Here is a 12,459-nt window from a genome sequence, read left to right as displayed (position 1 = left end):
AACTCAAAGAGATTCTAAAAGAAATTGCAAATAAACAAAAACCAGATATGAGATGTTAGAGAAACATTGAGTGAGCGCTCCTGGAAAATAAAGATATAACACTGAAGTACACAGTTCAACAGAAGTAGTAGGATTTAAATGCACACAACTGCCTTAGAACATAGAATGAGAAAGAAGCATAAAACATGTGAGATAATGTAAGAGGCATAGAAGAACAATCTAATATGTCTAATGATCTGATTAATATAATTCACAGAGAGAATAATTGGTAGAACAGAAAATTGTCAAAGGAATAATACAAGAGAATTTCCTTGAGCTGAAGCATCCATGTCTTCAGAGTAAAAGGATATACTGAATACTCAGCACAATTAATGCAGAAACCTAAATCAAAGTACATCATTTTTGAAACTTTTCTTCATTAGGACCCAACCCCAGACAAACAAGAGGCTTTCTATTGGATAAAAATAGAATCTTTTTTGAAAGAAAAATAGAATGAAAAAATGAAATCTACCTTAACAATGTAAAAATAAAGATAGATTGGGAGAGAGGTTCAGAAAGGGATCGAGAAGGAGAGGTGGAGGAAAGTTTGGGAAGATTAATGTCATTGCTTTCAAAGTTTAGAATGAAGAGCTACTGGTATGAGATAAGAAAGAGAGGTTCAAAATGCTGTTTGAAATTACAAAGATGACCAGTGGAGAAACTGAGAATGATGTTTTAAATATTTTCCATGATTGAGGAGAAAGTGGGGAGTGGTATAAATGCGTTAAGTTATAATCCATCTTAGTCTAAGGTAGGAGACAATGTCTAAAGTAGGCAAGTAAAAAATGTCAGTGTGAGTGTCCTATGTGGAGGGGTGGGAGAGACATATAAACACCAGGAGAACGGAACCAGAAATAGTTATTATATGCGGAACGTCTTGGAAAGCAGAACTGGGTGTGAGGTGGGGTGAGGTGAAGCTGTTTTCCTTTATTACTGGCCTCTCTTTCTGTGTTAACTACTATGCTTGTATTCATTTAATAAGCATAAAAAAAAGATTTATTGTAAGAAGCTCTCTATAAGGAGAAGATGATGTGATGGAACACATACAAGTTTGCCACTCAGTGTCTTAATGTTTGAGTGAATCTGCTGCTTACTTTCTAGGCGACCAGAGGTCAGATATTTAACAATATGAAGACAGTTTCCTCAACCAGAAAAGACTCAGAATTTTTCCCACCTCTCTGATTTTCTGTGATTCCATGACTTTCTTCCATCCTTGACTTTGAGAAGTTACATAGTACATGGCATGATCTCAAAACAAAACAAAACAAAACCCACAAATTGAAAATGTGGATGTAGCCCTTTGGTAACTGCAAAATGGGCATGCTCATTCTTTGACACTCCCTTTACAACGGCAACAAATATCTGAGGATGAAATTTTTGGCAAAGACATGTGGCTTTTTAAATAAAATCACCCAGGCTTTTTTGTTATTTTTCACCTTTCAGAAATGTATTCTTCATTATTTGGAGGTGAAAATGTGAACCCACTAGCTTAGGCTAATTTCAGGCTAAAATTTTGATATGTGCTTATTTTATAAAGGGCAAAATGTCTTTGGCTTTGTATTATTATAGACATAATATTCTGCATTAGGCCCTCAAAGAAAGACACAAACTGATTTTATTAGAGATCATAACTCAGAAAGACAACACTTACCTATGTACACCTAACAATCGTGAATAATTGAGCTGAAGGCTGTAAAATGTTAAAAGGATCAAAATTTACTGTACAGCTAAGTATTTCCAAATGCTTGTTGGCTTTTATATTTAAATGCTTGCTTTTCTTTCAGTCTATAACATCAGTTGGCAATAAACATTCTTCCCAGTGAAATATCTTTTAGGAAGGAGGCTTTCAAATGGCTCTTTATATACCCAACACCACAGTCTAGTCTTTTCCTATGTGTTTGAAATTTAAAATTACACACAAATGCTTTCTTACCTTTCACACTCCTTCATGTCAACTCTGAAAATGAATGCAACGCATGGAAACGCTAGATCCCAACCAGTTATGGCCAAGCAGTGTGATGGAACAATGTCTTCTGAAAAGAGTGAAACAATTTGAAATAATCAAACCAAATATGAAATGTAATTAGTACCAAATGTGTGTGTGTGTGTGTGTGTGTGTGTGTGTGTGTTTACAAAATAAATATCCAGTTAGTTTTAAGGAATATCTGTTGTTGTGTCTACCATCTCAATGGCTTGGGGCACAATGTTTTAGTAATTACTTTTGAGACCAAAATAGTAATTATTTGGAATCTTTCCTATTGGTTTTCAGAACTCCTAGTACCTTTATTATCACTTTTCTAGTCAATGATCATATTTGAAACATTTGATTAGCAAATGAGCCATTTTGAATTTATAAGGCTATTTCAGGAATTTCCACACTCCAAATGGCTGTGTTTGAGATATTTATTATTTGATGGATAGTTTAATGGCACTTTATAGATAGTATAACATCCTATGGATAGAAGTACATAACATTTAAATGCTTTGTAAATGGAAAACACTATTATTAAATTATTACAGTATTAAGAATTGTATTCACATAGACAAACAAAATACTGATAAATAAAACCTAGTGATGGGGTCACTTTAAAAAGTAATGATAAGCCTGCTAGCAAATTTTCCATTTCAAAATCAGAGGTGGTGATTTAAGAAAGTCCTGAGTACATTTGTACTGAGTTACTAATTGAAAAGTCAATGTGTATTTTTTACATAGAGACAGGGTAAAGTGCTCCTTTCATTAATTTTTACTGTTAATTTGGAAAGAGCTTGTCACTTATTTTTACAGTTAACATACAATATTGTATAAGTCTCAGGTGTGCAGCACAGTGATTAGGCATTTATATAACTTATGAAGGGATCACCTTGATAAATCTAGTACCCATCTGACACCATACAGAGTTATTACAATATTACTGGCTATATTTTTATGGTGTACTTTACATTCTCATGACTATTTTGTAACTACCAATTTGTAGTTCTTAATCCCTTCCCCTTTTTCACCCATCCCCCAACATCCCCCCAAATGGCAATCATCAAAATGTTCTCTGTATCTATGAGTTTGTTTCTAATTTTGTCTGTTCATTTTTTTTCGATTCCACATATAAGTGAGATTATGTGGTATTTGTCTCTCTGTGTCTGACTTATTTCACTTGGCTTAATACTCTCTAGGTCCATCCATGTTGTTGCAGATGGCAAGATTTCATTCTTTTTTATGGCTGAGCATGATTCCATTGTTTCCTCTGTTGATGGACACTTAGGATGCTTCCATAACTTGGTTATTGTAAATAATGCTGCAATAAGTGTATAGATGGACATATCCCTTTAAACTACTGTTTTGGGTTTCTTCAGATAAACACCCAGAAGTGAAATTACTGGGTCCTTCTTTGTCTCATTATAGCCTTTGTTTTAAAGTCTATTTTGTCTGGTATAAATATTGCTACTCCAGCTTTTTTCTGTTGTTGTTACTGTTTTCATGAAATATCTTTTTCCGTCCCTTCACTTTCAGTTTGTGTGTGTATTTTGATCTCAAGTGAGTCTCTTGTAGGCAGCATATGAGGTCTGAAAATTAAATTCACCAACTTGTTGCAACAATGTTGTTAATCTTTTTTGATATTAGAGGGATTATTCATTACGAATTTGTACGAATTGGACACAGTTAACCAAGTTTACTATTTGGAAGTGCTGAAAAGGCTGCATGAAAAAGTTAAATGACCTGAACATTTTGTCACAATTCATGGCTCTTGCATCACAACAGTGCACCAGCTCACAATGCATTGTCTGTGAGGGAGTTTTTAGCCAGTGAACAAATAACTGTATTGGAACACTCTCCCTACTCACCTGATTTGGCCCCCCAATGACTTCTTTCTTTACCTGAAGATAAAGGAAATATTGAAAGGAAGACATTTTGATAAAATTTAGGACATCAAGAGTAATACGATGAAAACTCTGATGGCCATTGTAGAAAAAGAGTTCCAAAATTGCTTTGAAAGTTGGGCTAAGTGCTGACATCAGTGTATAGTGTCCTAAGGGGAGTACTTCAAAGGTGACTGTAGTTATCTTCAGCAATGAGACATGTAGCATTTTTTCTAGGACGAGTTCTCGAACTTAATTGTCAGACCTCGTATGTAAGGGTCTTGTTTTCTTATACATTAGACACCCTATCTTTTGATTGGAACATTTATCCATTTACATTTAAAGTTGTTGATAGATATGTATTTATTGCCATTTTATTATTCATATTTTTAAATTTTTTAATTTTTTTTTTCATCTTAAAGAAGTCCATCTGAGATTCCTTGTAATACCGATTTGGTGATAATGAACTCCTTTAGCTTTTATCCCTTGTCTGGGAAGCTCTTTATCTGTCCTTCAATTCTAAATAATAGCTTTGCTATGTAGAGTAGTCTTGGTTGTAGGGCCTTGCTTTTCATCACTTTGAATATGTCTTGCCAATCCTTTCTGGCCTGCAAAGTTTCTGTTGAGAAATCAGCTGACAGCTCATTGGGGCTCCCCTATAGGTAACTAACTGCTTCTCTCTTGCTGCTTTTAAGATTCTTTGTTTTTAACCTTTGGCATTTTAATTATGCTGTGTCTTGATGTGGGCCTCTTTGGGTTCATTTTGTTTGGGACTCTGTGCTTCCTGGCCTTATATGTCTATTTCATTCACCAGGTTATGGAAGTTTTCTATAATTATTTCTTTAAACAGGTTTCAATTTCCTTGCTCTCTCTCTTCTTCTTCTGGTACCCCTATTATGCAAATAGTATGACTGAGCTTCATGTTGTCCCAGAGGCCCCTCAAATTATCCTCATTTTTTAAAAATTTTATTTTTGCTGTTCTGATTGAGTGTTTTCTGCTACCTTATCTTCCAAATTGCTGATTCAATCTTCTGCTTCATCTAATCTATTGTTGATTCCTTCTATTGTATTCTTCATTTATTTTATTCTTCATTTCTGAATGAGTATTTTTAATGTTTTCCATCTCCATTTTTATGTTTTCTATCTCTTTGTGGAGGTTCTCACTGACATCACCGAACATCCTTATAACCAGTGTTTTGAACTTTGCATCTGGTAGATTTCTTGTCTATTTTGTTTAGTTATTTTTCTGTTCTGTTCTCTCATTTGGGACATGTTACTTTGTCTCCCAATTTTGGCTGCCTCCTGTGTTTGTTTCTATGTATTAAGTAGAGCTGCTAGGTCTACAGGTCTTAGTAGAGTGGCTTTATATAGTAGGTGTCCTGTGAGCCTCAGTGGTGCCATCTACCTGGTTACCTGAACTGGGCACTACAAGTGTGTCCCTTGTGTTGGTTGTATGTGCCCTGTTGTTGCTTTTGAGCCTTGGTTGTTTGCATGTCAATTGGATAGATTGACTGTTAGGCTGATTGGTTATGAGGACTAGCTATGACTACAGTGGAGAAGCTGCTGTGCAGGGGCTGATACTAATGAATAGGATTTAATTTAGCAGAATCTGGTGCCTGCTAAGTCTACCCTATAATTTGTGGAGGTTGTTGGGTGGTGTTCTGGTGTGATCTGAGGCTGGCCACCAGGTGTGTTGGTTCTGTAGCCTCTTGTGAGGGCTAAGGTCTGTCCCTGCCTCTGCCCTCCCTGGAGCTACTTGGTATGAGCTACAAAGTGATCTTCAAATGCTTACCACTTGTGCTGAGCTTAGTGGTGCCTGGCAGAGGCTAAGCTGTGAACTGAGGCTGGCTGCCACTAATGCTGGACTTGTGAATGCTTAGCAAGAGATACGGGACCCACCAAGGCCAAATGCTGCTTGTTTGGGGTTAGTGAGCTTGGAGAGATTGTAGGAAAGTCCACAGCATGAGCCAAGAAAGAGGCCACTTGTATGTAAAAATCCATTGGAAGTGGAATGAGTGGGCCTGCTAGTTGAGTAGGGTGGGATCTTAGGGAATTGTCAGGGCTGGGCAAATGGTGTTAGCATGGTTGATGGAGACTTACATATGAGGTCCACCTGTGTCTGCACAAACAAGGTGGGGGGGGACTGTCGGGCAGGACAGCCTGTGGGTCTCAGCTCCCGCTCTGCACATAAGAACGCAGGATGTGGCTAGGCCAAAAAGGGACACCCATGGAGCCATAGGTAGGGGAGTCATACCACTATACTCTCACTGGAGGCTGGATTCACACATCGTGAGACCTGCTGTTCGCTTTTCTGCCTGCCTACTGACCGACTCCACTCTCTAGCGCAGCCGAGGCGGTTATATCAGTGGCCAATTGGCTAACCGGCTACAGCTGACGGCCATCTACTACCCGAGCCAGCACCCCTCCACGTGAGGCCAAGAGCCTGGAAACTGCTCTCTGGGGCTCTGTCCCCACACTCCACCCCTACAGGGTCTCGCCTCACAATCTACGCGACAAGCGTCTTCCGCGAGGGTCCCTGTGCCATATTAGCCTACAGGGACCTATGGACGGAAAGAAACAGTACTCTTAGGAACCAACAATGGCAAATCCCTTCCATCTGGGAGGATACATGCCAGCTTTTTGTCCTGGGAAAGGAGGGTCGCTGCCACTGGCACCTTTCCCGGTTTGTGGTACCAGAACTTTATGGCAGTACTTGGGGTCCCTTGCATAGTTTCAACATGTAACGGAACAGGGGACCCCATAGTAGACCATAGTGAGGGCACATAGGTTCCCTGCAAAATCAAACACGTATCGGGACCTCCGTATACTACAGTCACTTGTGGTGGCCACTCAGCCACCACCCCTGGCGTCACTTGCGAATCATGAGTCAAACCGGCCCCCATGGGGCTATCGGACCTAACCACTGACAGTGGGGGCTTTTGACCTGCCAGGGCCAAGTCCATTGCTGCCGTTCCCCTGCTTTCAAGCATGTGGGTGCTGGCAGCAAAATGTTCCCATTTCTGCCGTAGCCTGGCTTTAACAGAGTCTCACTGGTGGTAACTTGTAATTGAATGGGAGCGGCCATTCGATGTAGCAGAGCTTCTACTGGTGTGGGCCCTCCCTTCCGTGGTCTCTCATTCAGGACTCTCAGGATGTCCCATAAATGCGAGGCCCAGTCACGCATCGTGGGAGGGTGTTTTGACACCCAGAGACCTTGCTTCAAAGGCCATTATAGCATTCAATCATGCCAGCTGCTTGTGGGTTATACACGGTAGGAAACAACCATTGCACGTCCATCCTGGCAGCCCAGCGCTGCACTTCTTGCCCTGTAAAATGGGTACCCCTGTCACTTTCAATGACTTGGGGGCGCCCATAGAGGGCGCACAGCCGTGTAAGGGCGACCACTGTATGCCACTGATCTGCAGCCGGACAGGCCCAAGCAAACATCAACCCCGTAGCAGTGTCCACTGCTGTAAACGCCTATATCGCATTGCGGGCCTTAGGCAGAGGTCCAATGTAATCCACTTACCAGCGAGTGAGGAGCACCCTCTCTCGCGTTATCTGCTGTGTCTCCCAGGGGAGTCTGCGCCTTTGGGGGCTGTCCTCGGCACAAACGGCACAATCATAGTATGCATCTGCTATCTCCTGCCATTTCAAAGGCAGGCCCCAGTCTGCTCACCTGCCACATGGTTCAGCTTCCAGGGTGCTGCAATTTCCTATGCAGCCAATGGGTCACATCAGTGACTGGAGCCCCTTCTAACCATCAGACCCATGCTAGGGCATCTGCTTCATCATTACCTGGGGACACTAAGGGGGAGTGACATGCATTAGGGTCACCTCCTTTCTCTGCCCTAGGTCCCAGAGGTCCTGCCACATGGCTTGACCCCACAGTGGACAGTGTCCTACCAACAAATTTTGGTGCCTCCACGTCGGGAGCCACAATGTTAGGCCCCAGAACACCACCCAGCTGTCAGTACAAGTAACTAGGGGCCCAGGCTCGTGGCTAATTACGATCCACACAGCCCGTAATTCAGCCCACCTGCTACTCTGGCCCGTCCCAGTATCAAACCAAATGGTGTCTGTTTTGGGCTGCACACCAAAAGCCGTCTAAACAGCTGCAACCCCTTGGCTAGAACCATCAGTAAACCAGGCTTCCTCAGGTACTGGGGGATGTCCTTCTTTGTAGGGTGAGGGCTCCAAGTCCAACCCTCTAGGCAGAGAACTTGGCTCAGCCTGGGCTACAAGCTCCACAGGCCCCAGGACCTGTTGTAGCTCTGTGCTCAAAGGGCTTGAACTAAGGGTGCTACGTTGCTCCAAGTAGGCACCCCACTTGGCGAGGGTGGTGGTCTGTGCCACCCCCGTTTTGCGTCCCTGGGTCATGTACGGACCCACCCCTGGATGGGATAGGTTGTTCGAACCAACACCCGTGCTGTTTCTGTGATGGCTTCTGTGGCCACTAGGGCTACGTACACAGCAGCCAGCTGTTTCTCTATTAGAGAGTAGCGGACCTCTGCTCCTTTCCACAAATGGGACCAAAATCCCACTAGCAACCAGAGATGCTCCTGCCGTTGCCAGAGGCCCCAACAGTACCCCTCTTGGTTTATGTGAACATCAAGTTCAAATGGGCGGCCGGGGTCCACTACTTGCAGAGCTTGTGCCTGCTACTCTGCCCATTTTGTGGCAACGAACCCTTGCTCTATAGCCTCTGTCCAATCCCACGAGACCCCCTTTTTTATCATGTTATATATACAAGGGCCTTGCCATTTGTGCTAAGTGGGGTACTAACACCCGCCAATATCCTTGCAGACCCAAATACGTGCAGTTGGGAGACATTGGTCAGCCAGGGAAAGGCTTGTATTTTGTCAATAATCACCTCAGATATGACCTTTGTCTTACCCGACCACACAACACCCAAAAACTTGACGGATAAGCCAGGGCCTTGGACCTTTTCCTCATTCACCACCCAGCCACGTGACTTCAGGTGTCGGGGAACAGAGGGAGCTGCTTGCTCTAAATCTGAAAGAGAATCTGATGTTAATAAAATATCATCAACATAATGAAACAAGGCCACAGAGGATGGGCGATCCCACTGTGTCAAATCCTGGGCCACGAACCCGTGGCAGATAGTGGGGCTGTGCAAGTATCCTTGCGGAAGGACTTGAAAATTCCACTGCCACCCATCCCAAGTAAAAGCAAACTGCTCTTGACACTCGGGTGCAATGTCAATGGAGAAAAAAGCATTGGCCAAGTCCACTACATAGTGATATGTCCCCAGGCGGACAGTCAGACGATCCATTAAATCATGAATTGAAGGCACTGCAGCGTGCAAGGGTGGCGTCACCTTATTTAACTCCCTATAGTCCACAGTCATTCGCCAGGTCCCATCTGGCTTCTTGACAGGCCATACTGGGGAGTTAAAGGGACTGTGCGTTGGCCTCACTATATGTGCCTTTTCCAATTCCAATATTGTACGACCAATCTCCTCCTGTCCTCCTGGTAGGCGGTACTGTCGCACTGTAACCACGCACCGAGGCTGTGGCAACACTTGAGGAGGGTGGTGAGCATGCCCGCGTGTCACCGCTTTCACCACCCAGATCCGGAGACGGAACTCTCCTACCGACGTCTGTAAGCTGAGGCCATGTAGCACGTCCACCCCTAGAATATACTCCGGAACGGGGGAGACATAAACCTTGTAGGTACGAGGAGGAAGCCTTCCTATACCCAGTGGTAAGGAAATGGCTTTTACAGTCACAGTCTTTCCCCCGTAGCCATCAATGCAGACTGCTGGTCCGGGGAACAGTTCTGGGATCCCATAAACAAGACTGAAGTCTGTGCCAGTGTCAACTAGGGCTAAATCCCTCTGCACATTAGAAGGGGACCAATGTATGGACAGTTCCACGTGGGGCCTCCGGTCCCTGCTCGTCCCCTCTGACCAGGTACCTTGGTCCCACCCCTAATCAAGCTGAAAGGAGTCGGCCTCAAACGGCCTCATGAAGTCCAGGAGGGACACGGGTCGCGCTTTCCCAGACTTTTCCTTTAGGCTTCTCCGGAATTGCTGTTCCGGACGCAACTGTTTCCAAAGTTCCAACAACAGTGCATTGGGTTGTCGGTCTATTTTCTTCCTATTGACCCCTGCTGCCACGAGATCATGCCACATCTGTGCGCGTGTTACTCTCTGAGGCCCGCGACCTCGCCCCTTTACTTTTGATTTGGGCTTCCAGGTCTCAACTGCGGGGACCTCCTGTCTTAAGTTCCTTTGCCTCAGGCTTTCAACATCCCCCAGGGTAGCCATGGCAGTTGTAACTTCATGGATCCGTTGCCCCACATAGGGCATAAGAATGGCGACCAAGGATCCAAAAGTACTCGTAGGTGCAGTATCCAATACCAGATCTCTCATTCTAGCTGTAAAAAGCTCGTCATCTGGGCCCTGCATGTTGAGGTTAAAAATAGCATGTCTCATACCCATTTCATGGATGATTTGAGTAAGTTCCATATATGACTGCCATTGACTCACAGTGTCTGGCAGCTCGCCAGCCTGTCCCCATACTGTGCGTACCACAGCAGTGAGCCACTGCATTAGAGAATGGTTGCCTTGGTTTGGGCCAACCTATGGCAGTTCTGTAACCTTTGTCGCAGGGACGGATGCATTGTCACAAAGATGCATTCCATCTCGCCTGGGGAGCAGAGAATGCTGTCTGCTCCCTCATCCCATAAACATAATAGCCAAGCCGAGACTGGCTCTCCAGGGCGCTGTCTGTACTGCCTCCCTAGCTCCTGCAACTCAGTGGGAGTGTATGGGGTGTAGGTTGTGAACTCAGTCACAGCTGTGTTGCCGGCAGCAACGCCCCCCCAGGGCCCAAAGGTTGCTCACATTTTACCCTTTGCTTCAAGATTGGCCGGGCTTGGGGGTTGGGAGCTTTATTGTCTCCACAGGCTTCTTCCGCCTCCACCTCAGAGTCTCCACCTTGGGGCCCCTCTTCTAACAAGCGGAACTGGGCTTCCAGCGCCTCCAACTGGGACACCTGGTTCGGCACCCGGGCCATTTCATTCAGCGCACTTTCCGTGTTGAGACTCAAGGCCGTGAGGAACATCCAGCCCACGCGGCCGGCTGTAGCCTTCTCCTCCTCTGGCAACCGCTCAGCCAGAGCCTGCAGGGCCCTCTCCACGCTGGCCAGAGAGCCATCCATGTCCTCCCACCTTTCCTTGGGGGTCCAACTCCTGAGAACAGTGGCCACCGGACACCATACACTGTGTGGGGGCCACACGTCCTCCTGCCCAGAGTCAGACGCCATTCCTACCTGGTCGGAATCTTGCTCGCCATGCCAGGTGTCTGAATGGGTGGAGGCCTTGGTGTAAGATGTCCACAACCTAAGCCTAAGGCCACAGCAGATTACCATAATGAAGGCAATGCCGTCCATGGCCAAGAGGGTGATGTGCCAGCTGGAGGTTTGAGTCTCCCAGGCAGACCGCGCCTCCCGTTCCTGGTGTCGCTCCTCATGGGCCTCCCGAAGCTGGGCTCTCACATGCACAAACTGTTCCACCTCCTTCGGTAGGTTTTGGCCAGCACTGTACCCTGCTTATGAAACTGAGCTTTTATGTGTATAAACTGCTCCATTATCTTCCGGAGAGTTTCGGCTGACACCACACCCTTCTCACTGCACCACGTGTCATGCGGGGCGGCCTGCAGGGTCTCAGCTCCCGCTCCCCACACAAGAACGCAGGATGTGGCTAGGCCAAAAAGGAACACCCACGGAGTGATAGGTAGGGGAGTCATACCACTATAGTCTCACTGGAGGCTGGATTCACATGACATGCGACCTGCTGTCCGCTATCCTGCCTGCCAACCGACCGACTCCACTCTCCAGCACAGCTGTGGCAGTTATATCAGTGGCCAATTGGCTAACCAGCTACAGCTGACAGCTAACTAGCCACAGCCGATGGCCATCTACTACCCGATCCAGCACCCCTCCAAGTGAGGCCAAGAGCCTGGAAACTGCTCTCTGGGCACTGTCCCCACAGAGGGCTTAACAAAGGAACAATAGCATCTGCCAGCTCTTCTGTCTGTGAGAAAGCTGCCCCCTAGGCCTTGCCCTGAAGCTAGATCATTTAGCTCCTCTCTGTATGTTCCTGGCACCTTTTGCCCTGCTGCTCCAGTGCTGGGGTTCAGAGTGAATGAGTCCATTGACAAGTAAGTCCATGCGTGGTCCTTTTAAGAGGAATGCCTGGGACCCCAACAGCCATTTGTATCACTGAGCCACAATCTTTGCTGGTTTTCACAGCCAGAGGTAATGGAGTCTCCTCTTTCTGGCACGAGAACCCTGAGCTGGGGAGCCTGGTGTGGGGCTGTGACCCTCACTCCCTAGGGGGGACGTCCAAAGCAGAGATATTTGTCCCAATTTTTAATTGCCACATGTGGGTGTGGGACCAGCTGGTTAGAGTCTCTGGCCCTCCTACCAGTCTCAACATGCCTTCTTCTCTATGTCCTTAGTTATAGGACTTCTGTTCAGCTAGACTTCAGGTGATTCTCAATAATGGCTGTTCTGTAGTTTAGCTGTAATTTTGATGTGG

General features: G+C 45.5%; 1 pseudogene; it reads right to left on the bottom strand.

The window, feature by feature from the left end:
- Window positions 1–10,934, bottom strand: part of LOC109455448 (bifunctional 3'-phosphoadenosine 5'-phosphosulfate synthase 1) — a 174,350-nt pseudogene extending 163,416 nt beyond the window's left edge.
- Between the last annotated feature and the right edge of the window lie 1,525 nt (window positions 10,935–12,459).

The sequence above is a fragment of the Rhinolophus sinicus genome, linkage group LG14 (assembly GCF_036562045.2).
Source record: "Rhinolophus sinicus isolate RSC01 linkage group LG14, ASM3656204v1, whole genome shotgun sequence".
NCBI lineage: Eukaryota > Metazoa > Chordata > Mammalia > Chiroptera > Rhinolophidae > Rhinolophus > Rhinolophus sinicus.
Note: the sequence above shows the minus strand (reverse complement) of the source record. Positions and strands in the feature narration are given on the sequence as shown.